This window comes from Pinus tabuliformis, chromosome 8 (assembly GCF_031772625.1).
Source record: "Pinus tabuliformis cultivar Carrire ecotype Pingquan chromosome 8, CPIR1, whole genome shotgun sequence".
In the NCBI taxonomy this organism is placed as follows: domain Eukaryota; kingdom Viridiplantae; phylum Streptophyta; class Pinopsida; order Pinales; family Pinaceae; genus Pinus; species Pinus tabuliformis.
Genome location: NC_142294.1, coordinates 256,653,808 through 256,665,996, shown reverse-complemented (window position 1 = coordinate 256,665,996; position 12,189 = coordinate 256,653,808). Strand labels below are relative to the sequence as shown.

Below are 12,189 nucleotides of genomic sequence, written 5' to 3'. Positions count from 1 at the left end.
AATTTTCTATGGTGATAATGGTCGATTTTGGCCACAACACTGGAGTTTTCTATGCAAATGTGATGATTATTTTTACTAGAGTGTTCGGCCAGAGCTGAGGCTTTGGAATAGTTATGTTTGATGTCAGTGGCATGTTCTTGAATCCTAGTCAATATAGAATGACTTGTTTCACCAATGTAGGATTTACCACACGAACACGAAACTAAATAAATCCCTTTGTGGTGTTTAGGATTGATGGGATCTTTTATCGATTTCAGGCATCTGCTAACCATATTCAAGGGTATGAAAGTGGTTTTTATATTATTCTTTTTTAAAATGTGTGAAATCTTATCAGTGGTGCCTAGAATGTAGGGTAGGTGAACCTTGCCTACACTATCATCCATTGGTTGTTTGCTTTTGGGATTCTCCACTTTTTTGAAAGCTTTGATTTCGTGATATCGTCTATATCCATTCTTTTCAAAAAAATCCAAACGGTGCTTCTTTTCTTGATAAAAATGATCATGATCTGAAATGTGTACCGCCTTGGTAGCTAGAGTGCTGAGCACTCCAAGTTTCTGAGCATGATGATGGTGAGAGTTGGGCTGCACGTAATGTTCTGACTCGGTTTTCTTGCGATAGACCTTTCAAGATATTGATCCATCTTGGTTTCTCTTGATTAGGATATCAGGAAAGGGAAGACTGCCATTCTCTTCCACTTCCATAGTAAACTTGATCGAATCTGATTGAATTTTAAGGTGCTCTAGGAATTTGTCAAATTTTTCTTTTCCATGAGGCTAAATGATGTAAGTGTCATCGACATATCTTTTCCAAGGTTTAGGTTTTAAAGGGGAAGACTCAGTGGCTTTGGCTTTAGAATGTTCCATGAACAATTTGGCAATAATGGGGGACAAAGGTGATCCCATGGCCACACCACAAGTGTTTTCATATATATCATCCCTAAAGCTAGAAAAGGTGGATTTCGGACAAATTTCTACTAATTCAGCTGTGTCAAGATCAATGATTTTGTGGAATACTCCCATGGCTTCATCTATGGGGATATTGGTATAGAGAGATTTTACAACAAAACTCACCAAAATGTCATTATGTTCTAGTTTTATGTGTTTGATCTCATTAATAAAGTGATTGGAGTCCTTGACAAAGGAGTTAGTGTTCCCTACCATAGGTTTAATCTTCTTAGCTAGATGTTCACGAGATGGTCATTAGGACCTTCGATGGTATTGACTATGGGTCTAATGGGGATACCTTCCTTATGAATTCTAGGGGCTCCATAAATCCTAGGGGTATAGGGATTGGTTTCAATCATATTCCTGATATGATGTTCTTTGCTCATTTTTATTAATTTATTAACAGTTTTGGATATCTTCGTTATGGGATTCTTTTTTATTTTAATGTAACATCCACTATTTTTTAGGTGGTCTAGCATATTTTCATTGTAATATATTGTGTTCATTATAACAGTTGCACCACCTTTGTCAGCTTTCAAGATCAAAATGGTTTTGGTTTAAGGTCTTGAGATCTAGGTATTCTTGTTTGGAGATATTGCTTTTGGATGGTTTAGTTTTTCTTAGGACTATGGAACAATCCTGCCTAATAATCTCTTTAATGTTGTCCAATAAATCCTTGATCCCATATTCACATCCACATTGCTATAAAATAAGGTTGTAGAGTTATATGTTTTACAGAGAGTGTTGTTGTTAATGCACTCTTCTAGTAGGAATGTTGTATGATGGCATTGTTGATAACTCTTAACTCTAGCATATGATTGTCTTTTAATGTTAATAAGCTATTGTTCTTATTTTTGTTATGACTTGGGGTATCTTATTACTTACTGATATTTTATTCCATTGGATTGCAGATGGAAAGAGTACTTGCTTCTTACAGAAAATCATCAAAAGAATGGTTATCTATGTTGAATAAACTAGGTCAGAGTAAATTTGAGTTCCTAGAATTTGTTGCAATTGTATCTATTATTTGGTCAACACATAATTTCTTATCCTAGTGAAGGATTGTATTCATGAATTTATGCTTTCTCTTGCCTCCTTATTCCAAATTCAAATATTTTTTAGGTGGATTATACTTGGTGACTAACAACTTGTCCTTGTTGTCTTTGGTATTGAAATCTCTTCATTTCTCATAATTGCATTTTAATACAGTTCCTAGATATTTTTGCAATTGTATCTATCATTTGGTCAACACATGATTTCTTATCCCAATGAAGGACTGTATTCATAAAATTTATGTTTTCACTTTCCTCCTGGTTCCAAATTCAAATATTTGTTAGGTGGATTGTTATTTGTCATTATCAACTTTCCCTTGTTGTATTTCGTATTGAAAACTCTTCATTTCTCACAATTGCAATTCAATACAATTTTTCGTTGCAATAACTTAGATTTTTGGGTTTTTTGTGTAATTTACTTGCGTGGTTTAAAGTCTACAATATTGGGATAAGCATAGTAAATTATTATAGTTGTATATCGTTTTGTAAATTATCAAGTCTCTAGTTGTTTTTTATCAAGCTTAAAGATGTTTAGATTTTGATTTCTTATTTTTTTGTGTCTTTGATTAAAGGAAGATTTTGTCATAAACTTTGATGTGGTGGATATTTGTGGAAGTCTGCTAAAGTATATTCATTTGCAGTATCCAAAAAAAATGGATTTTAAGTGATATCATTATGTTGTTTTAAGAATTTTAATTCTTTGTGATAGTTCATATTGTTTTAATATCTTATGCAGAGATAAAATATAGTTTCAGTTCATAATGTCAAACAACCTTGACATGTTGCATTCTTGTAAATAAACAACAAATTCAAGGGTTTAGTTCAACTTTTGTTACCAATGCTTATGAATATATGGCTAGCTTAAAGCTAGAATGTGTCTGGTTTGAATCCCCGCTGGATGAGGTGTGCTAGTCTTCGCTGATGGGTTTAATAGGAATGTGATAGAATGTGGGGAATCACCCCTTGGGTTTCAGTGTGAGGTTTTCCTTGGAAAAAAGGTTCAATAGTATTTTATTTGAGTAGCTGTGATTATATTAACATTGTGGACTATGATTGAAACATGCTTTGCTCAAAGACTATCAATAGGACATACTTGTATAAGTAATTGGAGGTATTTTATAGTAGTAAAGCTATAGTGTTATTCCTAAGCTTTACTATATTGAAGAAGACAAGACAAAGGGATTATTTTCAAATGTGAAAAAGGTGTTACCAAACATAGATATTATTTAAGGTGTGGTGTGCTAGATAAATAGTGTCTGTTAAGCTTCAACATGGGGATTTTTTCTCATTGGGCAAGGTATCGATGATTATTACCAAAATATTTAAATTTTGTAAGTCGTCAAATTATTTTTTAGCTACCACATCCCAAGACATTTACGTTGTGCAAGTGGAAGCAGCTATGGTAGTGTGCCATTATTTGGACAATATCATGTTATATGAAAATCCATTCCACAGTTACTATGTGGCTCTTGTTGTTCCATCCCATCAAGCCCTTGAAAGTTGGGTTGAGAAAGAAGGAATTGTTTACAAGGATTTTGTTGATCTGTGTTAGAAGAGTGAAGCAATTAAAGAAGTTCAGAGCTCAATTTTACAGGTTTGTTATGGTGTCCACCACTTCTGCTTCATTATACATTTGTAGTTAGGTAAAACTGAGTTGTAAAATCATCTTAATGAAGGCAATGCATCAGTTATCTTTTTTATGTGGAAATGGTGGCATAAACTAGGTAGTTTTATATCTATGAACATTAGAAGAGGGGGAAAAGATGAAACATTTAGTTTTCCACTCATATAGTTGGATGAGTAAATAGCCAACTTTTATTTTAGATATATCTTTTTCACAATCATTGTTTTTGCATGGAGCCTTCTAGCATGAATGATGTTTATTATTGAAGTTTGATTGTAAAGGTTGATAGGTCACCTTTCCCAATAATTGGTTAAGCTCTTTTGTTGAGAATTCAAATTAATTTGACCAATGACTTTTGAAAATTTGGATTACTTGGCAAGTTATTGTTGTCATGTTAGATTGACCTTCTATCATATTTTTCAATTTTTCTTTCCATACTTTATGAATTACTAGGTTTGAGTCTTGCAAAGCAAGGCATGAAACATTCAAGGATGTGCATATTTTTTTTTGGAGCTTGATTTCTCCCATTTTCACTATCTAACTTTTGCCATATTTTTCAAGCATATAACTTGTTATTTGAGCCCATGTTGTTTATATACTTGACCAAATTCATGCGTTAGAGAATGAAATGTTGTTGTAAAGAAAATGACAAGGATTAATAGACATCACACCTTAGATAATTTGTTTTCACAACTTATCTACAACGTGAGCTTTTTAGTATGTAACTTAGTTGGCATGATTGTGCCTAAGCTTTCCCTAAAGGTTGAATACTAAGTCACTAAGGTGTTCCTTTCTATGGTGATCTTTTATTTTCTTTGTTTATATATGTCATCTGGCCACATAGTGGCCACTATCGCCCAAATGAAGAAAACTTGTTCGCATTTCTTACTTTTACGGGGAAAATGGATTTGACATTGTTGATGTTGAGTTATATGTCGTATAAATCCTTTACAATCTACTTTAATTTACATTCTAGTGTTCATCATCTTTCATGTCTTACACTCTGCATTGTAACTTCTTCTTTTTTTAGAAAATGAACTTAGTATTGATAGTAAGAAGCAAGAATTGAGGAAAGAGGGGAACAATAACATTGGAGTGACAAATGCAAAGAGGGAGAGAGAGAAGAGAATGATTCTAGTGATACCCTTAGAGAAAATATCCTGCATAAGACATACACATAGTGACTGATGGTCAAGTGTTCAAAGTTGGTGAATTCACTTACAATCCCCTGATAACACAATGATAATGTTCTAAAGTAATGAAACAACATTTCATGTGTAAATTGTAGTCCAACAAATATTAAGTTGGAAACTCATATTGTAATACTTGACATTTCATATAATACAATTTTCGTGCTTGAAATTATTTATAGTTGCACTTGATATTGTTTAGTATTGTAATTAACATATGTAACTTTAAGTCTTCATATTATATCAACTTGCACATTGTATGACATTTTTTTAATTTAGTCACACAAAAAATACTAATTAGGTTATGTTGATTAATAATAAACACATAAAACCAATCTAAAACTACTAAATTAGTAGTTTATATTTGTTAATGATGAACATAAATAAAATGAATATATGACTAAATTCATTGTTTATAATGATTATTAATGAAAATAAATTAAATCAATATAAACTATTAAATTAGTCGTTTATATAATGAATATGAAACAACCAAAAAAAGATAAATGACTACTGCAAATGATAAATTTGTGATTACAAATAATGACTAATTTTTGCATATATATATGACTACTAGTAGCTAATTTACAATATCTTATAACATGACCAAAATTTTGTCATATTTCTTTGGTCATTAATTGGTTTCAAATGATGACTAAAATTTTCATATATATGACTATTAGTAGCTCATTTACAGTATCTTATAATACGACCAACATTTTGGTCATTAATTGGTTTTTTCGAGTGATCATATAGTAATATATTTTATTGTATATTTGGTCAATAATTGTGGCATTAATGACTAAATCAACAACTAAATTAATGACCAAATTTATGATGAAATATATTTTTAGACGATAAAATTGAGACAATCAATTGATGACTAATCTAAAAATGACTAAAAGTTGGTCGCGTTATAAGATACTGTAAATAAGCTACTATTGGTCACTGACTGAAAAATGGTCATTTGTATGCAAATTTTAGTCATTTTTTTAGTAACTAGTTATCCATTTTGTACTAGTGACCTTAACATGATCTTTATTCGTGTTAAGAAGAAATCTAATAGAATTATTGAAGTAGGACCTTATATAATGGAAGTAACTCAAAGGTTACTTGAGAATTTAGATAGATATGGATGCATCTTTTCCATATGTAATATTCTATGTTGTCTAACATGTAAATGGATCATTTTGTTTCTTGGATTATCATAATATTGGTCTTTTATAAGAGAATTGTTTTCTTTAGAACCCTCTTTTGGATTTTTCAATTTAGGCTTTTAATATTTTAAGAGATTGCCTTCATTGGCGAAGGAAGAAGAGGGAGGGAAGAAAGCTATGGCTAGAGATGTTCTTCTTATATTAACTGGGATTCCAATTGAGTCTTGAAGCACCTACCTACTACTCTTTTTGCCTCTCCCTTTCTCCTCCTTATTTACATTATTTTACCTTTTGAACGTGTTTTCCATCACTCCAAAGGAGGTGGGAGGGGGGAGGTTTCCTTTAAGAACATTCTCTTGTCTAGCTTCAAATTTTATGAAGACATTCCTTACTAGAATTTTCTCGTCTACAAATATTGTCGATATTTTGGTTATCAAGCTTTGGCTAGATATTGTGAATCTAAATATTACAAACCCATGTCGTCTTCTTCCCTTAGATACATTATGCTACTATTATATTTTTCCATGTATATATTTACTTTTTCTTTGTTTGCTTGCATATTTCCTTTGATTTTACTTTTCACTATTTCATCCTCTTCATTTGTATGGAGGGAAGAATTGGCGTTAGAAATCTTGCAACGTTTTCCTTTATTAGTATGTGGTTCAGATGAGACTTGGTGAGGATGTCAAATCTATTCTTGAGTTTAGGGTTTGTAGAAGGGGTGGCCCAAATGTCTTCTTATTTTCTATTCTTCATTTGGAAATTTTTTGAAAGTGACATGGACTTATTTCATTTTGTTGTTTGGAAGGGTTTTGAGGGGAGTTAAGTGGACATTCCATTAAGAGATGACCATGTTCATCGCATTTACAACATGTGAAAGAAATATGTTTGTAATTTATTGGTTGGATCCAATATTTGTCATCATGGATATGACATATTGAAGCATGAGAAAGCTTCGAAATATTCATGTAGACACATATATCGGCATAGGAAGTATATCTACCCTGTTTTGTGGCTTCAAAAAGCATGCCAAACGAATCTATAGCATTTCTTATTTGTGTTATGATTTTAGAGGCCCACAACTCTAAAGGCCATCAATATAATCTAAACCATACCAAGCCAGAGAGAAATATTCCTTATTGGTTCAGAATCTCTTTGCCCATAGTAATAGGTACAATATAGAGAATTCAAAGCATAAAGTCCATTCTACCAAAAAAATAAATAAAAAAAATTCCAACCTTGAAGATTGTTAAATATTGCAGTGAAAACACTCTTGACCCAAGTTTAGTTCTACCTTACCTTTTAGCTGCAAAAATTTTCTTATCCACCCCTCCAAAACTCGTTCCATGAACTTGATAAAAAATCACAGTGCAAATTATCTTCACATTCATTAATCAAATATCATATTACATATATACAGGAGTATTGTCTTAAGATAGGAAAGCTATCTTGGACATACAATTTGTTGGTTGAGAGAATATCTCAACCACACACCAAACTAGGGAAACCACTCCTATAGAATAGGAACAGACTATTTACATAGAAAGTAATGACTGAGACAAGTAGGAATTAATATTCCAACACACCCCCTTAATGAGTACTTGTCTCGATATCAATCTGCAAAATCTAGTTGTGGTCAAACATAAAAGAATATGTTGACGTCCATATATAGGAGCAACCATCCACCTTAATGCATGGGTACTAACCATTGCAACCACTAGTCTTGTAGGATGTTATACGCACACATGGTTCTGTCAATCATTATAACTGCACTCTCGTACTTGTACCTATAAATGTCCCTCCAATATCAACATGGGTTTTATCAGATTACCCGTAACCATGCTCTGGGTTTTATCGGATCACCCTCAACCATGCCTCCAAGGGCTCTCAGCCACCAAGGCTAAACGCAACCACCAAGGCTGAACTCAGCTATGAAGTCTCAACTCAGCCACGAAGGCTCAACATAGCCACAAAAGCTCACCATAACTGCTCTGGGCCACAAACCTACCACTAGGGCACTCCAACCACTCTGGGCTACAAACCTACCACTAGGGCACTCCAATCACTAACGCTCACCAAAGACCTAACCCAACTAGGTCGAGGGTTTTCTTGGCTAACCCTAAACCATGCCAACAAGAATCTCTGTCCCACTTCACTCTTACATGTGGTATCTCGCTTACTACAAATGGACATTGCAAATCCAAAGTAGTTTTTAAATTACCATGAACTGTATGGGGATACACATGCCTCACAAGGCTTACAACACAAATCCAACTCTTGGAGTGACCAGGTACATACATTGCAAATAACATTATAAAACATCTTAGCCTTGCTTACAAATGTCTATGACATATACTATGAGTTTGCTTTATTTCAACACACAATATTTTACCTTGTTTATCCATCTATCTTTTAATTTTTGATGTAGTTCTTTTGCCTCGTCTTATAAATCGTTCATATTGTCGACAACATTGTCGAATAGTTATTTTGGATTTCCATATTTACATAGGTGTGATTTGCTAAAATAGCCAATTCTAACAAAATCATCACCCATTGAGCTAGCTAAACTCAATAAAAACTTGAATAATCCAAAACACTTACCATAATTCCATACACATACACATACAAGGAAATCACTTTATAAAATTAGAGAAGTGGTCGTTTTGGCTCATTCTCAGCCTTTTAAAAAATAATTTTGATGCCCCTAAATCAAAGCTCATTCATGCAACGATAGGTGTTGCTCTCCGGAAAAGAATAATAGTTATCACACATGGTAGTAGGCTTCACAGGGGATGGGGGAGAAGGCCCAGGGTTTGGAGGTTTGGAACCCTTCTTTATAGGGTATGATGCCTCCATCGCTATACTGCACATTCTTGTTGAAGCTCCTTCAATTTTCCTCTGTAGTTTGATGAAACCCTTCTCTCCACAGCTCTTTCCCCAAGAATTCTTCACAATCCAATAATCTTTGCCAGACTCTAAACCATACCCTACCAGAGTCACACCGTGGTCTAACTGAGTTCTACACGTGCTTGTGAACATGCCAGATTCGTAAAATTGGAACGCCCTTCCACTAGCTTCGATGGCCACTTTGGTCCACAACTTCTGGGCAACCACCCATGATTTCTGCAACTCAAACTCACCTACTCAACTTCCACTACCACGTAGACCAACACCTCTTCTTCTGTTAACAACGCATCATTTCTTTCCATGGTTGCCTCCTCCAATCAACAACATGCCACACATGTTGCTACTACAAAGCTATCAGGATGGGATTTCACGCATCCACTGCTGAAGGCAATTTGCGCGACCACACATGAAATTGGGTTCCCCAAGATTTCATCTCAGATACGCTACCCAACATCACCTTGGCCTCTGGTAATTCCTTGATATGTGACATCCTCAAGATGAGAGTCCTCAATCTATGTCATGTCTCCTACTATGCCATCTGTAATTGGCTCCTTCGAGCACTCTAGCGCCAACCATTTAAGGTGCTTCAGAGGGTGTAGATCTTGGAAGTAAGCATGAGCACAACCTCCCATTCGATCATGTAGAAGTTTTCTGTGTGGTGGTGTTGCTTGTGGCTAAGTTTTCTAGCATCTTTCCATTTTCAAATATTGTAGCGATGTCAATGCAGAGATCCCACAAGGCATGCACTTCAACTATTGACATAAACTCAGATCCAGTATCTCGAGCTTCTTCAAACATGTTACTGACTCTGGCAGCTTCCGATGGGGAGTGTGATCGGCTGCCGCTTGCTCTCAAAGTAATACAAGTAGCCATGGTGGGCATCACTGCACCATCATATTGGCAGTCGACTCTGGAGAAGACTGCTGTGGAGGTCATTGTTTTGGTGAGCACCACGGTTCTCCTTGTGCCACCACATGGCCCACATCTTGCTCATCTGCTCGGCCTCCCAAAATACACCACCAAACTACACCACTGAAAGCCTTCACAAACACAGACATCAAAGATCCACCCAAATCCAAATCTACAGTCTCTTGATGATTGACAAACTAAACACTAAAAATAAAATTACTCTTTTATTTCCTCAACCCAGGAAGGGCTAGGCCCTCAGGGCTTTGATACCATAACCTGGGTGCCTATTTTAGTCCATACAATGCTTTCTTCAACCTACAAAATAAATGTTCTTCACCCTGTTTCACAAACCCCTCACGTTGCACTAAGTAGACTTCTTCTTTTAAGTACCCATTTAAAAATGAAGATTTAACATCTAGTTGGTGAATCATTCAATGGTGTTTGGTAGCTAAAGAAATTATAATTCTAATTGTTTTTAGTGCAAAGTCACAACTGATACATGTAAGAATTAATATTCAAACAGAACTTTCCAAAGAGAATGTATTCTTACATGTACTAGATGTTTTCAACCAACAGAGTAGAAACTCTTTTGTAAATTTTCGTGATTGTTCCGCGCCACATAAAAGATCCAAGCTTCTGATTTTAGTGTGTACTTGCTCCTTACTCCACATTGTCGACTTGTTTTTTGTGCCCATCTTCTGGTTCGTCATGGAATTCATCAGTTTGCTTTGTCAAAGTTTGAATACCATGAAGAAGTTTTTTCTTTGGGATTAACATAACCCTCTCGTCCTGCAACAATGTTACTGTGGGACGGAGCAGGCCTAGAATTTCAAATTACCTTTGCCCATCAAATGAGAATTTCACGACATTTTTACGTTTTACATGCCCTTCATTTTATGTTTTATGCCAATAAACCACCTTTCATGTTAATAAATTAAACTAGTAGCATTGGATCTTCCCACATTTAACTCTTCTATGTAATAATCAAGAAATAATTCTATGTTTGTGCATAACGCTTCAAGGTAGAATCATATAGTTTTCACATAGATGCTAGTGAGCACTATACAACATCTGCAACGTGAGCATGGTCATCCAAGCCTCCAATGTGAGTATAATACTAATCATCTTACACTGTATGATGTTGAAAATATAGTGAAATTATGGCATTTTACTAAAATTAACAGCTACCACCATTTATTCATGCTTAACACAACATTCTTTAAACGAAATTACCAAAGTTGTGCTTATAATTTTGAACTTTCATACTTCACATAGATATATCCATTTGTAACAAAAACAAATCGCTAAATATCAATAGGTGATCCTCAATATGGACAATATTCAAGCAGCAGAACAATTGTAAACAAATATGGACAGTGTGGACTTTTAGTTGACCATTCAACTATAAATTTTTACCATTAAAGCAAGAGGATTGAACAATAAAAATCGTTCTCGTAAATTTATATTTGGGTTGACAATTCGATTATCCCAAGCAAACATTAGTTTAGGTTTTTTTAGACATATCAAGACTAGAATTCAATTCATAAACCGTTGAATTCATAAACAACCTTCAGCATATATAGATCCTTCTCATGCGTGTACAAACTAGACTAAAGCGATTTTCCTTGTAAACCCCAAAACAATGAAGGGAAAATTCTAATCACGATTCTTTTTCATTCTTCTAAAAAGGCTCAGAAAATTCAAGTCGCCCACATTTTTTATTCTTTTGTAATATTCTATGTAATCACACACATTTTTCATTCTTCTGTAATATTTTATGTAGTTTTAGCATTAGCAACACATCTACAACAATGTACAGAGGAAAAAATGTTCAAACATTTGTCAACCCGGAAACATTATTTTTAATATATTCTCACATATATTATATATGAAAGTTTCCAGTCTTCCCTCGCTAAGAGACTCGAATTCTAGTTTTATTACAATTTCCAGATCCAAAAAAATAGGATCTGTTTGACTAAAATTATAAAGAAATATTTTTTTTTTCATTTTTTACCTTAATTAAATAAAAATTAAAATACAACTAACACTAGTTAGTGTTCAAAATAGTTTTATTATAATTTCCAGATCCAAAAAATAAGATGTGTCACTAAAAATACAAAACAAATATTTGGTTTTCATTTTTTTAACTTAAATAAATATAAATAAAAATACAACACAACGGTTAGTTTTCAATATTTTAGCATAAGTTATTTCTTGTTGTGCACCTCACTACCATACTCAAACACATCTAACATTATAGAAGTCAACAAACAAAATAAATAAATTTAACAATACCACACATCACTGCATGTGGATAAAAATAGTGGAATTGTAGTCTATCATATTTATAGTCCAAATTTATAGTGAGACTATTTAAACAATTGAAACCATGCAAATGTAGTATAA

The 12,189-nt window shown here is 33.9% G+C and overlaps 1 pseudogene; it reads left to right on the top strand.

Moving 5' to 3' along the window:
* Positions 1 to 12,189, top strand: part of LOC149235131 (EKC/KEOPS complex subunit bud32-like) — a 129,082-nt pseudogene that overhangs the window by 29,812 nt on the left and 87,081 nt on the right.